A 10827-nucleotide genomic window follows, 5' to 3' on the forward strand; every position below is an offset into this window, starting at 1 on the left:
AATTATTATTATAATTAATTTTAATTATTTAAATTAAAAATATTACTTTTATATTTTCATATTTTTAATTTAAAATTAGAAAATTATAATTAAATGACATTAAAAATATAAAAATATTATTTTTTATTTCTATATTATTAATTAAAATTGCAAAAGTAAAATATAAAAAATTAACTAATTATAATTATTCAATTAACATTGAAAATAATAAACTAAGTAAAAAATAATTAACTGTAAAAATATTTAAAAAAAATTAAAAGAAAAGGTAACTCAAGCACTGGGCGAGTTACATATTCCTATTTTTGAGCTAAATTAGACATAAATTGAGACTTCCTAAATGAATTGAATTAAAAATTAAAAATAAACTAAATTAGACATCCCAATAAACACATGGCCAAATTAAGTTTCATTTCATTTTATATTATTATTCCCTCTCTCTAAATTTCTCTTCAATTAAATTTATTGGTTCTCTTTTTGTGTTCAAATAATAATAAACTATATTTTTATTTAAAAAAAATCTTTAAAAAATAATATATATATATATATATATATATATATATATATATATATATATATATATATATATATATATATATATATATATTACGTTTCACGTGCATTAAATAATTTATAATTATAAATATAATTATTTTATTTATAAATTTGTAAAAAGTTAAATGTTAATTTAATTATAACATAAAATATTAAATTAATTATTAATTTAAATATTATAAAAATAAAAAATATAATATAATATTAACACTTTCAAAAATATGAAAATGTAAAAATATTATTTAAAAATTAAAATGGCAAGTTTTATACCATATTAAATTTGTTTAAACTCTTTTTCTTTTAAGTTTTGTTTAATTGTATTTCAATATTTTTAATAATTTAAAATTAATATGATTTTTTTTTGTGGGAACTATATATATTTTTCCATTGGTTTAAAATTTTCATTTATATAATTATAATTTTTTATTTGATTGATATACTCACACTTTCATCAACTGATATCAATAATGATATTTTCTTAATTCTTAAAAAAAAAATATATATATATACTCTTATAATAGTTTTTAAGAGTAATTTCAAAAATGAACCATGTATTAGTGCATTATCATTTAAAGGATTAAATTTGATTTTCATTAAATTAATACCATGAAATTTTTTTATGTCACAATCTTTGTTCTCATTAATGGAATGCTGACATGTGAATTTTTTTTTTATTAGTATTAGTGTCATATTAACATTCTGTTAGAAATTAGTATATGAATATATTTTTATGTGATTTATTGAAATTTATTTTTATAATAATTAAATTAACTAAAACTTGTGAATAAGTCTCATAACATTCAAATTGGAATATAATACATATTTCGGTAATGTTATTTTTATATTTATATTTAGTATTTAGCTTATTTAGATTTGAATAATACACTTATTTTTTTTTTATAAATAATAAGATTTTTTTATAATGGCTAAGAATAAATTATATGTAAAAAATAAATTAAAATTTTGGCCTTAGAATAAAAAGGTCATATAATTTAAGTTAAAAACTTGGATAGGAATCCAAATTGCAATTGTTTCCTTTTTAAAACATAATGAACGAACTTTTTCAAGGACACGTAAATTTATAATTTTATTTTTTTATAAGATTTTATTGTAAATTACAATAGAAAGTATAAGTAAATTAGGAATTTTAAATTTATTAAAACTCTTAAATTAATTTATATAATAAAAAATAATATAAAAAAGTAAGAATATTTATGTCCATGCATAAATTCGCCCTCACTCTCTCTTTATATATATATATATATATATATATATATATATATATATATATATATATATATATATATATATATATATATATATATATATATATATTACTAATTAAATGAAAGTTACATCTCACGTTTCTTATTTCCTATTAAATTTCTTATTGAAAAACTTTACCAAAACTTTGCCTTATCTTTTAGTAAGAAAAAATTTTACCCTTTAGCTTTTTTTTTTTCCTTAAAAACACGTTGTGTGGACAGTATTTTATATATATATATAGACGATCTACATTAATCATATATATTTTAATTAATTGAGCAATTAAATTGAATCAATTGGTTATATAATGTAACATTAATGATATATATTTAAATCAATTGTGATAATTATTATTTAATTAATTTAATTAAATATATATTTGAGTCAATTGAAATAATTATCATTTAACTTATTTAACTGAATATATATAATATATATTTGAGTCAGTTTAATCAATCTAAACATGTAACATATCAAATTGATTATATATCTTAGTCAATTGACCCTTTAATTGTGTCAATTATTGGATCAATTAATTATGTATTTTAGTAAATTGAGCATTTAATTTAGTAAATTGAATCAACTGATTATGTGCAATATCATATTGTTATATATATTTGAGTCAATTGCAATAATTACCATTTAATTGATTCAATTAGATATATGTTTGAATTAATTGAATCAATTTCAATATGTGACATATTACATTGATCATATATTTTAGTTAATTAAGCTTTTATAATTGAATCAATAGATTATTATATCGTCGTATTGATCATATATATTTGAATTAATTATTATTTAATTGATTCAATTATATATATATATATATATATATATATATATATATATATATATATATATATATATTGAAGTCAATTGAATCAATTTCAATATGTGATATGCCACATTGATTATATATTTTAGTTAATTAAGCCTTTAATTGAGTCAATTAAATCAATTGATTATGTATAATGCCATATAATTATATACATTTGAGTTAATTGTGATAATTATCATTTAAATGACTTAATTAAATATATATTCTGTCAATTTAATTAATTGAGAATGTTACATGTTATAATGATCATACATTTTAATAAATTTATTATTTAATTGAGTAAATTCAATCAATTGATTATATGCAATATCATATTAATCACATAATGTATATTTAAGTTAATTAAATTTGAGTATGTGACAGATAACATTGACCATATATTTTAGTCAATTGAGTATTTATTAAATCAATTAAGTAAAAGCATATTATTTATTTATATAAAATGATTTTTTTTAGTTGAGTCAATTAATATCATTTGAAATTATAACATTAATTATATATATATATATATATATATATATATATATATATATATATATATATATATTAATTGAGTCAATTCAATCCATTTATATTGTTAATTTAATTGAGTCAATTTAATTGATTTAAATTCATATCGATCATTATTGACCTTATTATCTTCAATGATCCATGTTAAATATGATGAAGTTGATCCTCGATTACAGTATAACACAAAGAGCTTAAACTATAAGAAGACAATTGTAATTGTAATATATAAATAAATATATATATATAATATATATGTATATAAACAAATTTCTTTTTTTTTTTTGACAATAACAAATTTCTTACTACATATTCAAACTTTCCTTGTGAATTTCATTTTTAATTTTATATATCAATTTTCCTTTTCTAACAAGCTATTTAGCTAAACCAATCTTATAATAACGGTATTTTTACCAAAATTAAAATAATATTTAATATTGAATAGAAATTTCGTATTTATAGTTATTTACTAATTATTTCTTTGATTCGGAATTTATATTTAATTTTGTTTTTTTATTCTAATAGAAGTTATTAAATTATGGTGGATATTAATAAAGTTTGTTCAATACTATTTAAGAATGGGAGATACCCTTTTTAATCAGATTTTGATTTAGTTGAAGTGTATTTCATAATTATTTATTTTAAATGAATTACGTCATTATGAGGAGTACGTCATTGAGATAGCCATGAGGCTCTCAGTGTACAAAAGCTTGCTGGACCGTATAAATACTAAAAAATATATATTAATAAGGTTTGATTAAGTGATCGATGGTGATGGAGTGATATTTGTTCCTTTTTTTGGACTCTCTCTCTCTCTCTCTCCATTTTGTTCTTTTTTTTAGTCTCTCTCTGAACTCCATTTCCATTTATCTTTTTATTATCCCTCTTAGGTGACGAATATAGAAAAAATTTTCTTCACGTCAATATGTAAGAGATAAATAATAAAATATTTTATAAAAATTAAAAATATAATATTAATATCTTCTAATTAGACTTAAATATCTTTAAAATTATAAAAAAATTATATCATTATTAATACTATCAAACACACAACTTTTTATACAAATAATTAGTCATTTATCAATTTATTACTTATGCATTTATTTGGATAAAGTTTGTTATTGAAAAAATTATAGTAAAAGTGTATAAACTTTTAAATACATAACGTGCTTTTTGTTTTAACTTATATTAAAATTTTTAAAAAAGAAAGTTCAATAACTAAATTTATGAGAGATCATTACCTATAAATACTTGTATACACAAAAGAATAATTCTCAAAAAAATAAGGGATCAATTAACCCATTTTCCCAAATACATCCGCCATTAATTTTCTTAGCCTTTGTGATTTATTGGGTAGCCAACAATGAGTATTTGATTACCCCTCCTTTTGATTTATTCTCATTTATTAATGATTTACTTTTTATTATTTTTTTAATAATTGTTAGAAGGATACGAATTTTCAGTAAGTATGATCATTGGGTAAATATTACATGCGATCACTTAATTTTATGAGTATTTTCATTAAAGTTACTAAATATTAATTTCTTTCATAAAAATCATTGAATTTCAATTTGATTTTATACAAGTCACTGTGATTGAAAATTAAAAGTTTTATATTTAATTTACTGACTTATCAATTATTTTATAAATAAAATTATATTATTTTATTAATTTCTTGAAAAAAAAGAAAATATGATGAATAAAACACATCTCGCTGCCTCCTTCACCATCCAACCCCTCCCTTTTTTTCGTTTATTCTTCATCAATAACCAGTAGTTAGATAATTTTATTTGTAAAATAGTTGACAAATCAGTAAATTAATCTGAAAATCTTTAATTTTTAATCACTGTAAATTTTATGAAATCAAATTGAAATTTAGTGATTTTTATGAAAGAAATTAAAGTTTAGTGACTTTTATGAAAAATTAGTAAAACTGAGTGGTTGCATATGATAATTACTCTATCTTCATTTAATGAAAGCTACTTTTATCTTCTTAAAAAAATTATAGGACAAAATTTAATCTCACTGATATAAAGCCACTTTAGAGATGGCTGTCAATCTGCTTAAAGAGTTTTGGGCACCTAAAATTGTACATAGATCGGTTTTGACGGATTTACTTTATTTTATCAAAACAAATCAATAAAATCAATTTTAATAGTATTCAAATTAATAATGTTGCTGTTGATGGTTGTCAGGGATGTGGATTCGGTATGATTATCAGAAATTAATTGAGTGAAGTTATGGCTTTAGGCGCTCATTCGACACCGTATCAACTATCTGTAGACGAGCTAGGCAGAATTGGAAGCCGCCATCTTTGGCTTAAGTACTGCTGTTGATTTGGGCTTTACGGCCATTACTTTGGAAATGGGATTCATTGGTAGCAGTTAATCTCATGAAGACTCATGAGGAGTTGTTCACCTACTTGGGAACGAGAATTCTACCGTTGAAAGCAAAAAGCTGAATTTTACCGTTCTCCTTTTAATTGTTCCCACGTGTTTAGGGAAGCAAATATAGCTCCCCATAGCTTAGCTAAATTAGCTTTGTCCAATTCTACCGTAGACCAGGCATGGATACAAGAATTTTCCTCATCTTTTGCTCATATCTTGTTAGCAAATGCTGTTCTTCCTACTTAGTTCTTCAATAAAGCTTCTTTTCTTAAAAAAAAAAAAAGAAATTCTTTATTAAATAATTATTATTATTTGTTATATTCTCCAACATTATTAATGTTGGTTTTCAGCCCTCAAAAGCGCTAATCCTATCACGTTTGAAATTCCAACTCTCCTACACAACGGCCAAAGCTCAATTATTGAGTTAGTAGATCAATAAATAATTTCTTGCTTATTGCCCTACAATTTTTTCATTGTTTTACTAATTTTCACTATAAATGGATTTTGTTTTAGATGTGTCTATAAAGAGTTCTAACTCATATGAAAATGAGCTTATCAACCGTTAAATTAAATTTTTGCATTTAGATTTATATACTCTCTATATAAACTTTAATTAGTTCTATACATATCTTAATACAAATATCTAATCTAACGGTTGTTAAACTCGTTTTCATATAAGTTCAAGTTTATATTAGATATACTTTTTATTTTTAAGCATACAAAAAATATAGTAAATCTCGTTATTAATATTAGTTTTTAAAAAATTAATTTAAAAAGGAAATAATAATTAAAATGCTTTTCGTTCATTAAAAAGAGGTAAGTCTTATAATAAATAAAAGAAAGAGAAAGATTATATATATAAAAAATAGAAAATAGAAATTAATTTATATTTTTAGAATTTGTAAGATGTTTTTTAGTTCCTTGAGCTGTAAAATTTTTTATATTTAGTAAAACCAAATTTGCATTTAATTATTATTATCATAATTTATTTAGTTTTTTTTTTTTATATACATTAGGGTGTCATCTATATTTGTTTTACAGTTTATAGAAAGTTAATTCCTTTAGGGTTTGTGGTTGCTCCTCCCAACAGTACCTTCTCCAAGGATTGAACTTAAGTTCTTTCCTTAAAAATGCAGTGGCCTTACCACTATATCCAATACTTTTTGGTACCTATTAACTTTTAACCATCCAGATATTAACAAGAGAGACATAGTCTAGTAAAGGCTTATAGCATCCTAGTGGAAACATATAAATAGAAAACAAGGAGATTAATAACATAAGTCTTTAAATTGGATCTTTGAAGTCAATTTCACAATTAATTGCTTTATCTAGATTGAAGCACTCTAGCTCACCAGAGTAGCATCATTTTCATATATATATATATATATACACACACACACACACACACACACACACACGCACACACACACACACACAAAAATGGTATGTGAATCGATTTGATCTGGATAGAATGGAAACAATGAATTAAATGAGATATAAAAGGACTATAATAACCTTAGGAGAATTGGAGGGAATTATGGGAGGGAAATCTCAGCATCCTGGCACCATGTAGTGTTGTTATTGAATGCTTGTTGAGCTATATGTGAGCTATTAAAGGGTAAGTGCTTTTCCAAAAAAAAAAATAGTATAGAGAGAAAAATATTCTTGTATATGCTTTGCCTATTAGTAGAATAAGTTGGTTAACATATTGTGATAGAATTTTCACTCTTTTTGTAAAACGTTACCAAGAAACTTATTGTAGGCAAAAATGGGAGACATGAACAGAGTAAATAAGAGGATGTTAATTCAGGAAGTTTTTGGTTGTAGTGAAGATGATAGCATTTTTTATGTATAAGTGGATGAAGGATTATCAGATGTGGAAATTAATCAAGGCAGGGAGGATGAAGGCAATGATGGTGAATACACTGTACTTTCAACTAATTTCTCTATTGAGGAACGGTCACAACCAGATGAAGGCATTGAAAGGAATGAAATTGATGATGCAAAATTAAATTCTAATGTGAATTATGACTATCAAACCATGCATCCGTTGAGGATGGTCCCCAACCAAGGATGTGGTTTTGCTTAATTGATAGCTCGTATGATTTTTACAGACAATATGCGAGATTGAAAGGTTTTAGTGTTACTAAAAAATGTGCTTTGAAGGGAAAAGGAGAGTTTTATAAATATCAGACAATCAATTGCAATAAGGGAAGAAGAGCTTATGCTGAGAAGTCAACTAAGAGGATAAATTGTCCTGTAATGGTGAATGCAGTTCTAAAAGACAATGGAATGTGGTAGGTCACAAAGATTATATCTAAACACAACCATGATATGGATCTTTCAATGTTTAGGTTTATGGTTGGCCATAGGAAAATAACTCCTTATATGAAGAGGGTTTTGGAGGCTAATGATATTTGTGGCATAAGACCGTGCAAAAGCATTAGGATGTTAGAAGTCCAAGTAGGTGGGCCAGAGAATTTGAGTTGCATGCCCAAATACTGGAGAAAGTTGATTCAGGGTAAAAGGAGGCTACGTTTAGAAGAGGGTGATGCTGAGACAATCCAAAGGTTATTTGTTAAGATGCAACATAATAATGAAAATTTTTTTTATACCATGAGAATGGATAGCCAAAATAGGCTCTCGGATGTTTTTTGGGTTCATTTGTGTGGCAAAGCTATGTACGAGGTGTAAGGCCCTCACTTTAGGTAGTCCGTATATTCTACTGTTTTGATGACTAACGTCTATTCGGACAGCTAGGATGTCTGGAACTACACTCCAACTAGAGTGAGGAGCCATAAATTGACTAAATAAAGACCAAGAAAAATTAAGGAAAAATAAAAGAAATGAATTGCAAATGAGTTAAACGAGCCGGGGTCACAGCGATGGGTGAACGTGTGGGGAAGTGACTGTGAATAGAGTTACTGACCCCATGCCCACGAGGAACCTTAACTAAATAATTTTTGGGACTCCAATGATTAGTTATTGAGGTCTTAATAACATTAAAAATGTCAAAGAAAATCTAGGAGAATTTAATTAATCGATATAGAAAATTTTAGTTCGGTAAGTAACACAAAGGGCATTTTGGTCAAGTCACCCTCAGTGATGAATTTTGACCTAAATGCCAAGTGAAATGAGAGAGAACAAAATATTAAAAATAAATTAAAACATGAATTATGATATGAAAAAAAATGAGAAAAGAAAAGGAAAAGAAAATGAAATAAAAATACAATTATGAAGTGAGCATGACATAAGTAATGACATAATTAAAAAGTTTGACCAATAAAATGTTAACAAATAATTACTAAGGGATAAGAAACAAATAAAATGAAGACAAAATTGACTAAGTCTATCATCATCTTCCTTTCTTTTAGCCATGGCTAAAACTCCCATGTCCATTCTCCCTTCCATATTTTTTTTAAGCTTAATTCCCATGCTTTCCTCACTCCAAAACCCTAGGTAACCTTCACAAAAATTCATCTTCACACCTTGAAGAGTTCACTAGCAGCAAAAAGAAGTAGGAAATTTGAAGTTTTGAGAGCTTGGAATTTGCTTGATCAAGGTTAGTGCACTAATCCATCTTTCTTTCTTCATTAAATATGAAAAGCATGTTTAGCTAAGTATAAATTTCATGAAATTAAAAAGAAAACCTTGAGGGAAGAAACCCTAGAATTTTGGCAGCACTAGATGAAGTATGAAATTGATGTTGTTGAAACTATTGTTGCCTAATTGAAATGCTTTGAATGATAAATTATAGTTTGGGAGTAAGGAGGAATGAATATTGGGAGTGCTTCTCTTATGCAGGAATTTGGACCAATGACTCCAGTATACTGTTTGAGCTATAACTGAAGTTGAGTGGCTCTAATTGGTATGAGGCCAATTGGAGGTGAAACTAAACTCAAAATACCCCATTTTTCATGAAGAAACCCTGCCCAAATTTTATCAAAATCTTGGTCAATTTACTATCCCAATCCGAATATCCAAACACTGAACCCAGAAAAATGACCAAATGAACAATATCATTTAGCCATAACTCCCTCTAGACAGGTCCAAATGACCTGAATTTTATACTATTGGAAAGATTAGACATAGGACTATAACTTTCATTGAGAACACCAAGCCAGAAATGCCTTTAACCAAATGAAATTACTGGCCCAAATTAGGTCATCAAACTAACCAGAATTAATTCTGCCCAGAATTTCCTGGACATAGACCACCCGACCAGTTTTGGAAAAATGGCCATAACTTGGCCTACAAAAATTCAAATGCAATGAAACCAATGGAAAAATTTTTATAAGACATAGATTTACAATATTGGTCTTTTGACCAAAACCCAGAACCCAAATGAACTAGTTCAAATGGTTAGAAGAACTTAACACATCAAAATATGGAGTTTGACCAAATTACACTTGACCCCAGAATAGTGTTTATAGTATATCTTCCACTAGGAAACTCCTATTAGGATAAGCCATACTGATCTAGAACCCTAAGAAAGAGTGCTCCAACTTTGTTTTAGACATGGTCTTTAAACTATGAACATGAGAACCCTAAAATAGAGGTCAAAGTTACTGACCTGAACCTGGACCCTGAGGACACAGGGTACCTATATCGAAACCAATGATTTGGCCATAACTAATTCTACAAAATTTGGAAAATTGTAAATAAAATTTCTGAGGGACCATAAGACATAGAGTAATAACTTTTATGAAGAATATTAAGCTTAAAAATGACTGTAACATGTCCAATTAATTAGACAAATACAAATTCCAAAATCTACCTAATTCTAAACCCAGAAAGAAATAGTGAGCCAGTTATGGTTATTTAACCATAACTTGAGTTCTAAAACTCCAATTAATATGATTCAAAAAGGAAAACATAGACAAGACATAGATGAACAAATTCTATGAAGGGAGTGTGGCCAAACAGTGGCCACATCCTGGTCAATTTGCCATGTAAAAACAGTGCACCAAATTTGGACCTAAAGAAAGGTCCATAAAATAACTAGGTATATGAGAGGAAATGAATTAGAATAAATAATTAAGCATAAAAATAACATGAATTAATGAAATTATAAATATTTAATAATACTATTCTGCCCAAAGTATGCCTAGACTCATTTATATAGCATGAATTGATTGGTATACCAATTAGGGACTACAAATTACAGTACTGCTCACATGAATGATCATTTACAGGCAACATATGTCTAAGGTGATTGTTCTACTGACTTTATGCCTACCCGATGGCCATAGTGCCTATTATTATTATTACTGG

This window comes from Hevea brasiliensis, chromosome 2 (assembly GCF_030052815.1).
Source record: "Hevea brasiliensis isolate MT/VB/25A 57/8 chromosome 2, ASM3005281v1, whole genome shotgun sequence".
NCBI lineage: Eukaryota > Viridiplantae > Streptophyta > Magnoliopsida > Malpighiales > Euphorbiaceae > Hevea > Hevea brasiliensis.